Raw genomic sequence first — 15,866 nt, forward strand, 5'->3', positions numbered from 1 at the left:
GAACGCTTGGCCCAGTAAGGACCACAGGCAGCAAGGGCCTAATCCTGTGGCGAGGATTTTCCGCAGTGCCATACAGTGGCCAGCACTGGGTCTTTGGTCTGCAGAGCTGGGTGTGTGGTCCCTGCCTGTGCCTCTCATTTGCTGTGGTGCTAAGGGGCGTGAGTGCATAGAGGGTCTGCCAGGCAGGTCACACTGTAAGCTCAGACTGTACTTTGAGGTACAGGGCAAACTGAGCTGTGTGAGTGTGGGACCAGCTGGAGCCCAGTGTCCTCTGTGTGCTGGACAGCCGTGGCATGGCAGCAGAACTGTCTCTTGACTCCTTGCAGGGCACTGACCCCCATACCATAGGGACCACAGACCCCTGCTTTCTCTGGGTATCATCTTCAGCTCCATTATTAACTGTCACCTGGACTGGGGACATCTCTTATCACCCTCCTCACAGCATGATCCTGTCCTGTGTGACCAAAGAGATAAGTCCTCTCTTCTCTCCTCTACTGGTTCTCCTCCCCTATGGTGTCCTTCTCCTGCCTGGCCACCCAACAAGGGCAGATGGGTTCTAGGGGCTCATCGCCTTGCAGGATGTCCCAAGGACAAAGTGCAGCCAGGCTGGGTGGGGATCAAGCTATGCCCAAATGAGTGGCACCTAAAGCACCAGCCCCATCATCAGCTGCAGCTGCAGGCCTTCTGCAAGCCAGGGAGCACGGAGCACTGTGGCTTTGCATCCAGAGAGCACCAGAAGAGGGGGCATACCAGGAGAGACACAAGGCTGCAAGGGCATGTAGGGGGGAAGCAGCGTGGCTTGGGAAGAAGGGAAGTAGTGCTCAGGGACTGCTTTCTCCTCAGACCAGACAAGGCAGAGAACATAGCACCAGCTGGGAAAGGCTGGTGCTGCCCCTTTGCCAACATGTCTGCAGGTCCCCAAGGTTCTATGCTGGAGCCTCCCACTTGTGGCTGAGTGCCTGCACCTGTGGGATATGAGGCCACAAGGAGGGACTCTGTGGCATGCAGTGGGGCTTGTCTGCCCCTTCACCTGGCCACAAGTGGCTACAGAGTCTGTCTGCCCACTGATGCTCCCTCTTCCAGCCCTTGGGTTTAATGCTAACAGCCAGGAGTAGCCCAATGACCTGGGCTCCAGAGTGCTGGCTTCACTAGCCACTGTGCAAGCAAACCAGCAGGATAGGAAAGCCAGCCAAGGACTCACCGGGAGATTGGGAAAGTGGAATCCCCCCTGCTCATCCCCGTGCCCCCCAGCCAGGGGAATGCTGATCGTCAGGGACTTGGCGCAGGGCCCACGTGCTATGCTCAGATGATGGGGGGAGGCTGCGGGTGCTGGGGAAGACAGGACTGGAATTCAAAATGATGTTGACAAATCGGAGAAATGGCCTGAAAACAATCAGATACAATTCAAAAGGACAAGCACCAAGAGCCGGGCTGGGGCGGGAAGCAAATCTACCCAGCAAGCAGAGGGCGAGCAGCTGGAGGGCAGGGCTGCCAAGCAGGCAGGAGGGCAGGGCAGAGCATTGGCAGTGGGCAGCAGCCTCAGCTTGTCTGAGTTTAACAACGATTCCCAGGACAATCCCAGGTGGATAAAGAAGGCGTGCAGAGGGTCAGAACCCTAAGGCAGGACACGTTCTGTAGGTGCTGTTATCTGTGTGAGCAGAAGCTGCATTTCCAGATGCCCAGCAGCCAGGCAGCTGCCTGGAAAAGCAGCTGGGAGCTATGAGAAAACAGGAGAAACCTCATTCATTTGGGATATGGGATCTACTAGTTTCATATGGGATGTCTGGCTGCCCTGTGACTGCACTGAGCTCAGTGAAAAGGACAATGTTGCTTAGGGCTGCATAAGAAGGAGAATCATTCACAAGGTATCTGAAGTGCTTGCTGGCAGCAAGGCCTTAGTGGAACCCCTGTGTCTGGTCTGAGACACTCATCAAGAAAAATTCAAACTAATTGGAAATAGTAGAGAGAATGGCAGTAACAAAGAGCAGCAATGGAGGCACTGGGGATTTAGGTGAGAGCAGAGGAGATTAAAAGGCTGCATCCATAGACAAAATAATGGAGCAGTGAAGGAGGGGGCTTTCTAGAGCATCAGGTCCCTGACGCACCATAGAAAACAGCAGGAAGAAGGTGGAGTCTCCGTGGGGAGAACTGGGCCCCACAGTCTGGAGGGATGCTTGGTGGGCCTGACCCTTGCCCTCCAGCACCCTCATGATGATTCATCTCCTCCAAAACACAGGCACTGTCCATTTCTATTCTTAGCCCAGTCTGGATGAGCGTTGGGTTGTGATTTCCCTTTCTTGACACCCAGCCAATGAATTGACTCTTTTCTATACCAACACCCAAACTCCCACTGCACTCCGGCACCGGTGCTGTGTTGCTGTGGTGAGCTCACCCTCCCAGCCACCCTGCGGGGCTGCAGCTCCTCAGGAGAGACGCAGGGGATCAGCCCGGGGCACTAAAAGGTGCTATGACCAGGGTAGCCCAGGAGGGTGGGGCACACAGGCGACTGGGAAAATTACAGACCTGGGTGGATGGCAAGCAGCTGCCCAAATGGAGACCCCCAGGAGGGAACTCCCACTCAGCTAGTCCAAGATGTCCAGGACACAGATCCAGCTTGCTGAGCCCTTCTGTGGTGCACCCAAGCCTGTGAGCTGGCTGCCACATCTTCCTCACCAGCTCCTCACACTCCAGAGTTGGTGCTGGCCGCAGCCCCATGCCCAGAGGGAACTGGATCTGGGGCAATCATTAATTTTGATCTAATTGAAGGAAACGTGGCTGCAGAGCCCAGCTGGCCGCAGCACTTATGCAAGTGTATCTAACTCATGCAAGTTGTATCCTCTGAGACCCTTGCAAACACGTCAGCTTAACAAGGACAGCCTCCTTCCATGGCCTCCCTGGCGTGCTGCTGGCGCCTGCCCGGCAGGTCAGGCTCTGCGGCAAGGACAGCAAGTGCCTCGACTGTGGGGAGATGTGGGATGACAAGATGTCCACTCCAATTACAGGAGAGCAGGGCTGGCAATGGTGTGATGAGCATGCCAGGCATCTCAGGCATCTCCACTGCCTGACATGGAGCTGGTTAGGGGGGCCCACAGGAGCAGTAATGCTGCCTGATCCCCACTTGCTGAGAGCTCCAGACCCAATGGGTCTTTCTTCACCCATTGGGAATGGTGGGGCTTGGAATGATGGGAGGGAGCTGTATGCACCAGGGTAGGAGCAAAGCCATCGCTATGAGCACTGTTACCAGCTGCATGGTGCTGGGGTGGGGAAGACGGCAGCTCCAGTGCTGCAGACCAGCCTTGTTCATGGTCCTGGTCCTCAGTTTAGCCCACTGTGGCAGATGACAAGTCTGTCAGGGCCAAAGATGCATGGGTGATGCAGCACCCCATTAATGCACTGACCCCGTTTATGTAAACTACCCCCGTTAAACACAATACCTTATTAAATGCTTTACCACAATTAAGTGCAATACCTTAATTAATGCAACACCCCAATTAAAGACAACACTCCCATTCAATTTATTCCTTCATTAAGCGCAAAACCTCAATTACAAAGTCTCTTTTGTAAGCTGTGTGCATGAGCTCGCATGAGGTGTCCTGGACACCTTTTGCTGTTGCCAGAAAAACAGTGCTGAGTTTATGTGGCTTTTGGGGTCCTCTCTCCAAGGAATTTAAGGAATGGGTTTCAGTAAAGTCTGAGTGCAGGACCATCTGCTCCGTGGCTGAGAGGACAATGCCTGCATCAGAGATGGGTTAGATCCCATGGACATTCAATGGGATAATGGATCCAATCCCTTCCTGGTTCATGGGAGAAGAGGGTCTTTGCCAGGTCCGGGCTTATTCCCTGATATTTAATCCTGATGAGCAGCTGAAACATTGCTGGTTGCCCTCCTGACTTCCTCCCCCAAAAAATGCTCAGCCCTGCCTGCATTCCAGCCAACCCCTGCCACTGTGCCCAGGGAGAGGTAGCAGACAGTGGACGCTGTGGGCTGCCTGCCCGTGCACAGCAGCCCCTGCTTCTGGTCTGCATCTGAAACACCCCACATGCTCTGGACCTCCACTGCCCTAGCTCTGTGACGCTGAAAGCCAGAGGAGCAGGAGAGACCAGCATCCCTGTCCATGTTCTGCTCTGACCCTGTCAGTACAAACCACGCACTGAGCTAGACACTTGATCGCACAGCACAAACATCCTCACTGAGAGAAAACACATCTAAAAGCCTTATAAATCCATGGAGAGGAGGAAAACAGAGCCTCTTTCCCAGCAGGATGGCCAGCCATTTCAGCACAGAGGGTGCTCAGCATTCCCAGGAGGATGCTCAGCCCAGCACCTATCTCCTGACTCCAGGTCTGGCAGTGCTCGCTGGCCCGTGTCTGGCAGGAGGTCAGACTGGGCTGATGCTGCCCTCCAGTTCTGAGTGGGAGGAGTGGAGGAAATGGCCTCACCACCCTCTGAGCATCCCCCACGACTGGAAAGGGCATCTCAGACGTGACCAGAGAGTGACTGTGTGGCAGCAGGAACCCTGGCTCTGTGCAGGGGCGATGGGGTGTGCACAGTCCCTCCTGCCCTTGTCACTGTTAGAAAGGGGAAGACACCCTGGGAGCCATCGCTGCAGTGTGCGGAGACACTCGTTTGGTTTTATGGCCTTTTATTGATGCAGCTGGTTGATCCTCCCTTCTCCCTGCCATCCTGAGGTGGGCAGCTGGGCAGGCTGGCACATGGCTGCACTGTGCTGAGCTCAGCAGCAGGGCACCCTCCTGGCATGCCACTGGACTTGCACCATTAGAAAAAGCACCAGCTGGGCAGGGAAACTGGGTTTGGTACCCTGGTGGGATGGTCCCCAGTGCTATTCCTGCACAGGCCCTCTGCCCATAGCTTGATATCCCCTGACTCCACCACTTGTCACCTGCCTGGTGGTTTATAAAATTTTAAATCTAATGGTGTAATAAACTCCAATAATGATATTGCAGCAGCACCGGGGCACCCTGGGATGAATACATTATAGGAGTTGCAGCAGTTAGGCAGGGAGGGCAGCACTGGGGCTGGGAGGTGCTCCAGCCAGAGCAGCGGGAGATCGTCAAGCTTCCCCAGTCCTGCTGTGAGCAGGGCACCCCCTTGCTTTGCTCCCTCTCAAGCTACAGCTTAGAAAAGATGACTGGTGGGCTGGCAGCCCATCTTGGTCACAGTGCTCCTTGATCATAAGGCATGCCAGGAGACTTTCAGGGAAAAAGGATTTGTGGGGAGCATGAGCCGCTAAGGCAGTCTAGCATCAGTTTCTGATTTATGGGCAGGCGATGCTCAGATGGATTAACTGGGCTGAGCCTGGAGGACCACACTGCTTCCAGCTGTGGGTGGCCCTTGCAGCACTGGGCTCCTGGGTTGGGTGTCAGCCACCATGTGCAACCCCCAAACAACAGCTGGGTGTCCCTGTCCTGCCTCAACAGCACCAGACCTGCACCCACCCATCAGGGCTGGTATGCTGACATGCACTGCAGACATGGGTAGGGCTGCTGCTGATGACAGCTGGCACAGCTGGAAGGGTATTTCATAGCCAAGGGGACATGCTAAGAGCTGTGTGGCTCCTCCTGACCCTGGACTACTCCTCCTGCCCCATCCACAATGCTTTGCCAAGATGGCTCCTGCCTCCCACTTGGCTTTACTAAAAACAACAGAGCCATAAACTGCCAGCAGATCTGCCTCAGCACAGCAATAGGGCTGAGGTTTTAAATGCACCCAAGTCAGGAGGCTTGGAGTTATGGTTCCCCAGGCAGCCGTAGCTCAACCACATGGTGCCCATGATGGCCCTGTGCGTTCACGGACGTGCGCCGCGGGCAAGGGGCAGAGTTAGTGTTACCATGGCAACCACCGCTCCCCATTTCCCAACATCTGTGTGATTAAAACCTCAACCCCAGTGCCATAGCCCCACTGATGGCATGTGCAGTGGGAACACCCTGCCTGTCCTCCCCGGGCTGCTGGGCAAAGGGGCTGGAAGCCAAGCCCGGGTCTGCCCCTGCCCCTCGATGGCTGGTGGAGTGGTGGTGGACAGACTGTGTCTGCAAGATGAATGGAAATTTGGAGGTCACTGGGAAGTGGGCCCTGGACTGAGCACACCAGGGGCATGGCACACAGTTGGCCACCGAGCACACTGCATCAAGACCTACATGGGCCACAAGCATTGAGGACACGGCGATTGCCGCCTGGCTGCAGAGCACATGGCTAACAGCAAACACAGCCCACAGAACCAGCGCCTTCAGCACCCTGTATGTTCCAAATCCCCAGCACCAGGTGTGGAGCGCATTGCAAATGCCAAATACCTCACTGGGCTTCATCCTGAACACACTGCAAGTAGGGAAAGCAGACAACTGCCAAGCACCCTGGAAGCATCGACCCCAAGTGTGAGCTGGGCCACTGTTTACACGGCACCATCAGGCACCAAGCACCATCTCCCTGCAAACTGGCAGCTGATGCTGAGTCTGAGGGCACTGCCAGTGCCATGTGTGCCACAGGCACTGAAAACTGTGCTGTGGATGTGGGATGCATGGCGGGCTGTGAGTGTAGAGTGCACTGGAGAGAGCCTCAGCAGGAGTGGCACGGGCTGGTGGTACTGCTAATACAAGAGCTGGCACTAGCAGTGACAGATCATGCAGCTTCTTCAAAGCGGGCTGGCATCCGGCACCAGGCACAGGCTGGATAGTGTGAACACCATTAACTCCATGCAGCAAGCTCTGCAAAATGGCAAAAGCATCAGGAAACTTGTCTTGACCACATCATGAGCTGTACTTGCAAAGCACACTGCAAGTGAGTAGTGAGTCGGGCACTGGGGCTGGGTGCAGGGCAGATGCTTACAGCTGTGGGAGTGAGTGGGAGCAGGACTGCGTGGGCAGTGGGAGCACACTGTGGGCACTGTAGGCTGAGCCCACTGCGAGCACTGCACACGCACTGGCACCGGGCACCAACTACAGTGCCAGCAGTCTGCTGTGAACACTCATCACACCACGGGAATCAAAACACTGAGTACACCGCAGAGAGCCGGCTGGTGCGAGCACGGGCTACACTGCAAATGCCAAGTCGAACAGACGCTGGGCACACCTTGAATGCAGAGATTACTGAGTGCTTGGCAAACACAAAACCTCAGCTGACACCAAATACTGAAGGTGCTGCAAACATCAGCAGTGGCAGGGCCCATATCCTGAGCACAATGAGTGTGCCGAGCGCTGCTGACACTGAGTGCAAGCACTGTGTAAATAACAATGATGCCACAGGTATTAAGTGCTGAGCACTCTGCAATTATCAAGCAAACTGTGGGCATCAGGCGCTGCACACACCACGACTGTAAACACACTGCAGGCACCAATTTGACAAATACACTCCTGATAACAAGCATGTGGCTGGTGCTGAGTGCACCAAAAAGAGCATGCAAGCATGGGTACAGAGTGCCACAGGCTATTGCATACACCAAATCTGGCACAGGCAGTGGGGATGCTGCACACATCAGCTTGGGTATTGTGTGCATTGCAAATACCCAATATAGCACGACCACTGAATGCCAACCAAATCCTTCACTGGCTCCTTCCTATGTGCTGTGCTATAAAAAAGAAATGTGCCAAGGCACTACCCTCTAAATGCACTGCAAACACCGAGTGGATGCAGACACTAGGCAGACCCACACTGATCATTGAGAGATGGGCATGCTGCAGCCATCCCTCTTCCTGTGCCAGCCTCAAAGCCTGCTGCAATGAGCAGCCCTCCCAGGTGCCATGGTGGCACCAAGCGCTGGCACACCTCATCTCACTAGCCCACTCCAGGTCGGCATCAGCAACCTGGCTTACAGCCAGTGCTGAGTGCTGCCAGGGGGATGAAGGCAGTCCTGCCTGCAAGCTGCCAGCCCCGTGGTTCCCCCACACCAGGGTGCGTGGGGTCCTGCCTGTCTCCCAGGGAGCGACAGCCGTGCAGGAGGGCCAGTGGTGCGGCGTGTGCCGGTGTGCTCAGGGCCTGTTATTTCATTTTCACTTGTCCCATCCCATTAGCACAGCTGTCTGCCACCAGAGAAGGGAAAATTGATGCTAAACGGGATATCAATTTATCATGGAGTGTGTCACCCGCCGCACGGCTCTGCCAGCCGAGTATGAGAGACGCGCTGCACCAGCCAAGCAGCACCTGTAATTAACAGCTCGTCAGCCTCCCCTCGCTGCAGCCTGGGCACCAGCTGGCGGGTGCTGTACGGGGGAATCCCAGCTGCGGTCCACCCCCCACTCCAGGCCGGGACCCCGCCGTCCCTCCTTGGGGCCGTGTGTGCTCACCTCTGACGCCACTGCCAGGGACAGAGGCAGTCAGCAGGTTGTATGTGGGTGAGCCAGGCGTGCCAGCCCGTTGGATGCTTGGAGAGAGAGATTTGTCCTCTGCCCCAGCCCTGCCTCAGCCGTGTTCTCCCCGCCCTGATCCCTCGCTGGTGAGGTGTCCCAGCGAAGGCAGAGCTGTAACTCATGAGGTGACGGTGCCCAGTGAGTAACGAGCCGGGAGCCCGGCTCCGGGGCATGAATTACAGCTGCTGCCGGCACTCAGTGAGACATCAATCCCAGCAGGCGGCTGGGATAGAAACGTAGCGTTCAGCGTGCTGGGAAGGGGCCGCAGGATGGGCCATCAATCCTAGGCAGGAGGGTACGATGCCAGAACAGGAATGGCTAGGGGGAGCACACTGGGGACACCCCTACCCACATCCCCATATTTGTCCCTGGTCCCCCTAGGTACCCCCAGCCTCAGGAGAATGCAGGCTGTTGTGCCCAGTCCACACAGGCTGTTGTGCCCATCTGAGGGACCACAGCAGAAGGGATGTTCCAGATGGTGGCATATCCCAGCCCTGGGGATGCCAGTGGCCATTCTGTGGGAACATGAAGGAGGGAAGGGCCCCCTGGGACACCCCAGTATGGAGTCAGGAATGGGATCCCAATCTGGTGCCAGAAAAATCTCTAAATGTTTTTTTCCGGAGCAAGATCTCCAATCCTAGTACTCCAGGCTTCTCAGCTGTGACTCCATCTTCCCTAAATGCCCCTGCCATACAGGGGTCTTGCAATCACACAGCCCTTTCCCCCCTGTGCTCTGGCAGGAGCAGAACCAAACACCCCACCCAGCTGAAGCCAGGCAGTGCCACGCCCTGCGCCCAGCGTGCCCGAGCAGCGTGGCAGTGGCAATGACAGTGGCACGGCGGGAGGGAGTGGGCAAGCAGGGCAGCCAGCTGAGCCAAGGCTGTTTGCAGCTTTGATGTTAAACACCCAGAGATGAAATGCATGGCCTAGGGCTGGGTCCCTTGCAGCCAGTCGCTGGCCAGCCTCTGGCTGCGGAGCTGTGCCAGCGCTGGGGCCGATAATTGGATGCATGTTTCTTCCAATGAGTTTGTATCATTTTTATGTAAATTTGACATTTTCCTGATGTTCTGTAATGTGCACAAAGCAAGTGCCGTTCCTGCCGTCGGCAAAGCCTATTTCCTTCCTGTCTGAAGTGCTGTGTTGATTTAAGGGCCTGCTAATACGCGCAGCCGGGCCCCCCCGTGCACACGCACGTGCTCACATGTGGCTCACTGTCTCTGATCTTTCTCCATCAGCCTCATGTGCAGCTCCCAGGCACCAAACCTCATGCCCAACCTAGGACTGGTGCCATCCTGCTCTGGGACAGGATGGAGCTGGACTCCCCAGGACTGCAAAGCACCTTCTTTATGCACCTCATGTACCACCAAATTCCCAGTAGGACCACTGGATGTCACTTGACTGGTTGGCTCATCCTCATGGAGGTTAAGAGGTCCCTCCATGCCCAGCATGCAGCCCCTCAGGGCTCTTTCATCCCCTATAAGAAGCTCTGGGAGGAGATAAGAGCCCAGGAGCCAGAGGGGGAGGAAAGGAGAGGGCAACCAAGGGGCACCTTTCTGGCAGCACGGGGAGGTGCTGCCAATTAACTGGTTTCAGGGGACTGTGCAGAGGGACCTGTGAACATTGCTGCTTGGGAGCTGCCAGGGGTGAATCTGACCCTGTACCCCTCAACACTCTCGGGTGGGGCTCTGCACATCCTGGTCACAGACCACCTGCCCACGGGCAGCAACCATGTCTGTGGGAGGCCCTTCCTGGGCGTGAGGGCACCCCCACTCCCACATCCCCTGGCTTCTCGTGCTGCACAATTTTCCCGGGCTCTGTCTGTGGCACAGGCAAACGGGTTTCAAAGGCAGCGCTGCTATTTAAAGCCCTTATTGTTCGCGTCCTTGACACCGGCAGCTACATCCTGCTGTCGTTCGATGAGAGCGCATCCTGGCCCGGCCAGCCAGAGGAAGGCAGCTAATGAAGAGCAAGTGCAAAGACGCCTCTTCTTTGTCCTGTTCACAAAGCAGCTTCCCAAACATCCCCCCTCCGCCCTTCACCAGTCCGCTATTTATAGCTCCCTTTCCCCCCGGGGCACGCCGGGAGTTTCCTCCAGACAGTGATGCCCTGGGATCCCTTCAATGGGCAGTTCTCTGACCCCTCAGCCCTGAGAGGTGACCAAAATATGTCCCATCCTTGCATGTTCCCCTTCCAGGGACAGCCACGAGGACAGCTGGGTCAGCCAGGGCCAGGGAGAGAGTGGGCTTCCCGTGGGGTCAGCTCCCTACCCAGCCCCGTCAGCCAGTGGCCCTGGGGGAGCTTCTCCATCTGGGCAGTATATCTGCCTCTCTCCTCTTCTTTCCTGTAGGTGAGTGCACATATGCTGCTGCTACTCCCCTGCCTGCTTCGGGTGCAGGGCTGCACAGCTGTGGGACACAATGGAGGCCTGAGTGCCCCATCTGAACCCTCCGTGCCCAGGGCAGCCTTCCTCCTGGGCTCCTGATCACAGTGGGCATCTGCTGCACCCCTGTGCCAGGTGCTGCTCTCTCCAGTGAGAGGCTTTGACAGGAAATTAAAGATTAACGTTCCTTGTGGCACCTGTGCCAGCGGCACCCACGGTGCCGAGGATGCGCCTAACATGGCAACCTGGGTGGGGGGGCTGGGGCATGAGTGCCCAGGGCAGGTGACCAGAGAGCAGGGGGACTGTGCAGGAGGCAGAGGGGGGAGTGAGGAAGGAAAAGATGTGTCTCCTGTGCACTGAGACACTGTCACTGCATCGGGCATCCAGAGCCAGTCAGGGAAATGCCACTCTGCAGGCAGGGCAGTGCCAGGGTTGTGGAAGGTCACAGGTCTCGAAATTCTGCAGAGAGCCCTCAGCCCCTTCCCCACCTCCTTCAGGGTGGGGAGCCACCAGCCCCTTGAGGGGACACCCCATGGCAGGCCAGAGGATCCAGCACTTGGCTAACTGGCCACCTGGCACAGCGAGCTGAGCCATGCAGCTGAGCAGGCAGCATGATGCCAGGAGCATTTCCTCCCTCCCACTGGGAGGAGATTAAGCTCAGCCGAGCTCTGGCTGGCAGCGGCTGTGCCCACACAGCTGCATTTGTGGCTCCAGCTGCCAACGCGGTTCCCAGTGCAGCCGAGTACGGCACCCCTCTCCATCCACTGCCTACTGCCATGGCACTCCTGCCCTGCTCCCAGGGCACAGGTCTGTGACAGAACCCTTTGAGCTCTGTACCAAATCCCACAGGCACATGCTGAGGCCCACAAGGGTGGTGGGACCTTTTCCCCCACTACTCGTGCTGGACGCACACCCACTGTGACCATGGGTCTCTCCCCACGAACACCAGGCACCTTGGTGTGCAGGGTTATGGTTTTGTGAAATATGGCCCCTATAAATCCCGTCGTGTGCGTGCCATAATTCTCAATATATTTTCAAATATAGTTCAATTATTTTTCCCATATATCATGGAGAAATTGCATTGGCGAGTGGCGGCGCTAAGCAGGGAGCGCGTGGCGGGGCGGCGTTAATAGGATTGTGCATGGTATTATGCATGAGGTCGTTCAGGACACAGTGGGGAACCTCCCGTGCTCTGGAGAGACGAGAAAAAATAAATCAGGCTATTAGCCCAGCACCTTGCTCAGGTCTGCAGGGGATTAATCTCTGCAGCATTTAGGGATCCCAGCTGGGCTGTCTCCCTGGGCTGCTCCCAGGAGTTCTGTCCCACTCCCTGCCCACATCTGCCCAAAGCACTAGGGAGCAGAGGCAGTTTTGAACATGCCAGAATCACCAAAGTGGGTGTGACATGTTATCAGGGAGCAGGTTTCCCATGAGTGCATGCAGCACAGTCCCTAGGCCCAGTGTAGAGGCTGGTGTGACACTCTGGGAAAGCCCTGGGTGTCCTGGCACCTTCTCTGGAAAAGCCTCATCCTTGGCTTGAGCTTGCAGCCCTTGTTCCAGCCCTGTGTGAGGCCCCAGCAGCTTTGTGCCCCATGTCATGCTGCAGGTGGGCAGCATGGGGTACCCTTGCTCTATCTCATCATGAGACAGTAGCTCAGCCATCAGTACCTGGGGAGCAGCCACAGCCTTCAGGACAGCCATGTATAATCAGCCGGGACAGTCACATTTCCTTCAGTTTTCCATGAATATTTATGCAATTTGTGCAGAGCTGCCAGAGCTGATCTGCCAAACCAGAGGGGATATGGCAGCCTGGCCCCCCACCTTCCCCCGGGTCCCATGGGAGCCCCCTGGGGCTGGTCCCTCTTGGCTGTGCCGCGGCACACACCTCCACGACACAGCTGCAAGCAGTGAGATGGGAAGTGAGGGTCCTGGGAACAGGGACCGTGGGGATGGATGTAAGGGATGGCAAAGTGTTCAAGGTAGGGCTGGACACTGTTGGGCTGGGTTTTCAGTGGGAACATCTGCACCAGCCACAAACCTTGTGAACAGCACCGAAAGCAGGTCCTGGACACCGGGCTCACAGACTGCTTTCCTGCTGCCTGTCCACCTGGGCAAGCCAAGTAGCTCAGCACCACCTGGGCTGCTGCCAGCTGAGAGGGAGCCCAGCATGGAAGCAGCAGGAGAACCTGGTTGCATCTCTCTAGGGTGTCTCTATGTGGGGGCAACTGGAATTACTACAGAGGCCAGACGTTAAGGGCTGCCTCTGCACCAGGAGTAGGCAGTATGTTTGCTCTTCATGCACAGGGCTTGGCCTGCTCGGAGCAATTAAGAGGTTCCTGGTGTTTGGCAGATGCCACCCTGGCTGGGTTCTGGGGGGCTGCCTGGCTCTGCAGTTGGTGCCCCATAGCAGACAGGGAGGTGAAGGACCTGCAGGACCAGGGCATGGGTGCTCCCTGGCAGCGACAGATCTGGCAGTGCCAGAGCAAGCAGAGAGTGCAGGTGAGGTTTACAGTAAAGGGAAAAACAAATTATTAATCATGAGAGCAGCCCCAGCCGGGCTGTCAGGGCCGCGTGGGCTCATGAATATTCAGCATCGGGCTGAGCACTAAATCTCATTTAAATGTCAGGGACCATTAGGCAGACAGGGAGGGGGCTGGGATGGCAGCTCCCCATTCCGTGCCAAGCCCTGCACCAGGCAAATGGGCTGGGACTGGGGTGCTGGCACCCCACTGGCACCACTTAGTAGGGGCCACACTAGTGGTCTGGGCATCCCTAGCCCAGCACCTGAGTGTTCTTTGGAAGTGCCCGAGACCCCTAACACCTCTGCCAACCCTGAATGTCTTCTGATTGCTGATGGGGGCTGAAAACCCACACTAAACACCCTACAGATGGAGACACCACCAGCCACATGTCCTACCTGCCCCCTGGCAGAAGAACAAACCCTACTGGACCATCAGCACAGTCAGGCTTAGCCTGGGAGGACACAGTCCCCTGGCTCCCGGCATCCTGGCCAATTCTCCTTATTCCTCAAGGCACACACAGGAGCAGCTTCATGTCCTTCCCTGGGCACAGAGCTGGTGGATGGCACAAGGGTATCAGAAGGCTGTCCAGAGGGATATCTGGGAGGACTGAGTCCATGCCAGGGAGTAGTGGGAAACACACTCAGGGGTCTGCACACTTGGCATCCTCCTTCGGAGCCAATTCCTTGGCAGTGCCTGGGCACCAACCCTTTCCATGCCAAACACCCCTCCTCTCGAGATACCTACGTGCACCCAGCCATCCATACTCAGGGTAGTTGGTGGCTCCCAGTGGTGCCTACAGCGGTGGCAATGACAGCAGGCAACAGCAGACAGCAGCAAGGAGCAAACATGCCTGGGCACTGCCTCCTGGTGCTGGCACTCACACTCTCTTCAGCTCAGCAGGGGCCTGGCAATTACATGGATATGTTTAAGCTCTTAATCCTACTGAAGATTATTCCAAGGTCGGGGTATGAGGCAGGTCCCCATGCACTGCCAGGCTGCTATGCATCCCTGCTGCCATCTGCCGGGATAGGCCAGCTGAGGGGACGTTGGCACCCTAGCACACAGTGGTTCTTCCCATGCCTGGGCCACCAGCATCCTTCCACCCATGGCATGACCACAGCCTTGAGCCTGCTTGCATCTCCTGCCAGCTGGAGGCAGGTGTGGGCAACCCTCCTTTCAGGTGCCCCAGCGCATCCTGTTTCCAGCTGGCGTTTCCTGGTGCCAGCCCCTGGTACCTCCCCTGGCTCTCCCACCTCCCAGCTCCATCAGCTGCCTGATGTTGCCCCATGCTGCTCCATGGGAAGTGTGATGGGTGGCCTGAAGAATAGCAGATCTCTCTGGCAGGGCACAGGAGACATCTTAGACTTGTCATGGATGTTTCTGGGGATCCAGAGCTGCTGTATGCTCACCCAGGGGCATACTGAAGATCAGAGCTACAGAAGAGTGCCTTAGCCTGGGACTGAGGAACCCTGACAACCAAAGATGTGGCTCATGAGCTCTAAAATTTTATAATTGCTGTCACAGGCAGGTGATGATCTAAGAGCAGAAAGTGGCTCAAAGATGGTGCAAACCAACCTGGGAGCAAGTTTGAAGACCACTGGAGAGCAGAACCTTTAACTGTAGCAGCTCATGCCCTGGGCTATGCTGGGGTGTTCTCCAAACACCTCCAGATGATCAGGGATGCTTTATGGGGCCATTGCCCTGGCCCAAGGTGAGTAGTCTGATGATAACCAAAAGTAGGGAAGATGCCCAAGAAAGGAAATAGGCACTCAGGGTGGGCAGTGGCATCTGGAATTCCCCCTCCTGCTCTCTGCATTGCTCATTGGAAATCAGCACCCTCTCCCCAGCATGGCCTCAGTCCTGCACTGCCCGCTGTTGACAGCTGACGGAACCCTGCAGGACCTGGCATTTCCTCCTTGGGAAGATGTGTAAATGCTGCAATCCATCACTGTCCTGTCTCCTGCAGCAGGCCAGCTGGCTGGGGGACGGGGCTCTGGGTGGGGCGTGGTGTCTGGCATTACCAGGTGGAGGTAATGGAACTCCTTGGGGCCAGTCCCAGGGGACAGTGAGAGGATGATGCACAATGCACCTTTAGGTGCTGCTTGTGACCCCACTGCACCATTTGGATCCACAACTGATATCAGGCTCACCTTGCTGGGCAGGGACAGAGCGCAGAGCAGCACCATGCCTGATCTTCACCTCCAGAATCCCTACATCCTGCAATCCCCTTGGAAAGATGCTTCTCCAGCTCAGTACATACTCCCTCCAGCTGTGGGATATTCTGGTGACCAGTACTGTTTTCCCCTGCTTTCCCCTCATTCAGCTACCCAGCAGTGCAGCCACACACCAGCACACAGACACACCAGCCTGTGCACCCCAATGCCATACCCCAGCATACGCCCCTCCTCTTGCACCCCACAAGCCCCATGGCACTGTGTGCACCCCACACCCCTGTGCCTCCTCCTGCTACTGGTTGGGAAGGTAAAAAAAAAAAAAAATTAATGATTATTAGGAAGAGCTAAAGCGGAATTGCAAATGTTATTTCTCTGGTAGATGGATGATAGTGAGGTGGATGATAGATAGCTGGATGGATAGATCTCTTTCCCT

The sequence above is a fragment of the Myiozetetes cayanensis genome, unplaced genomic scaffold (assembly GCF_022539395.1).
Source record: "Myiozetetes cayanensis isolate MyiCay16 unplaced genomic scaffold, myiCay2020 scf9, whole genome shotgun sequence".
Lineage (NCBI taxonomy): Eukaryota > Metazoa > Chordata > Aves > Passeriformes > Tyrannidae > Myiozetetes > Myiozetetes cayanensis.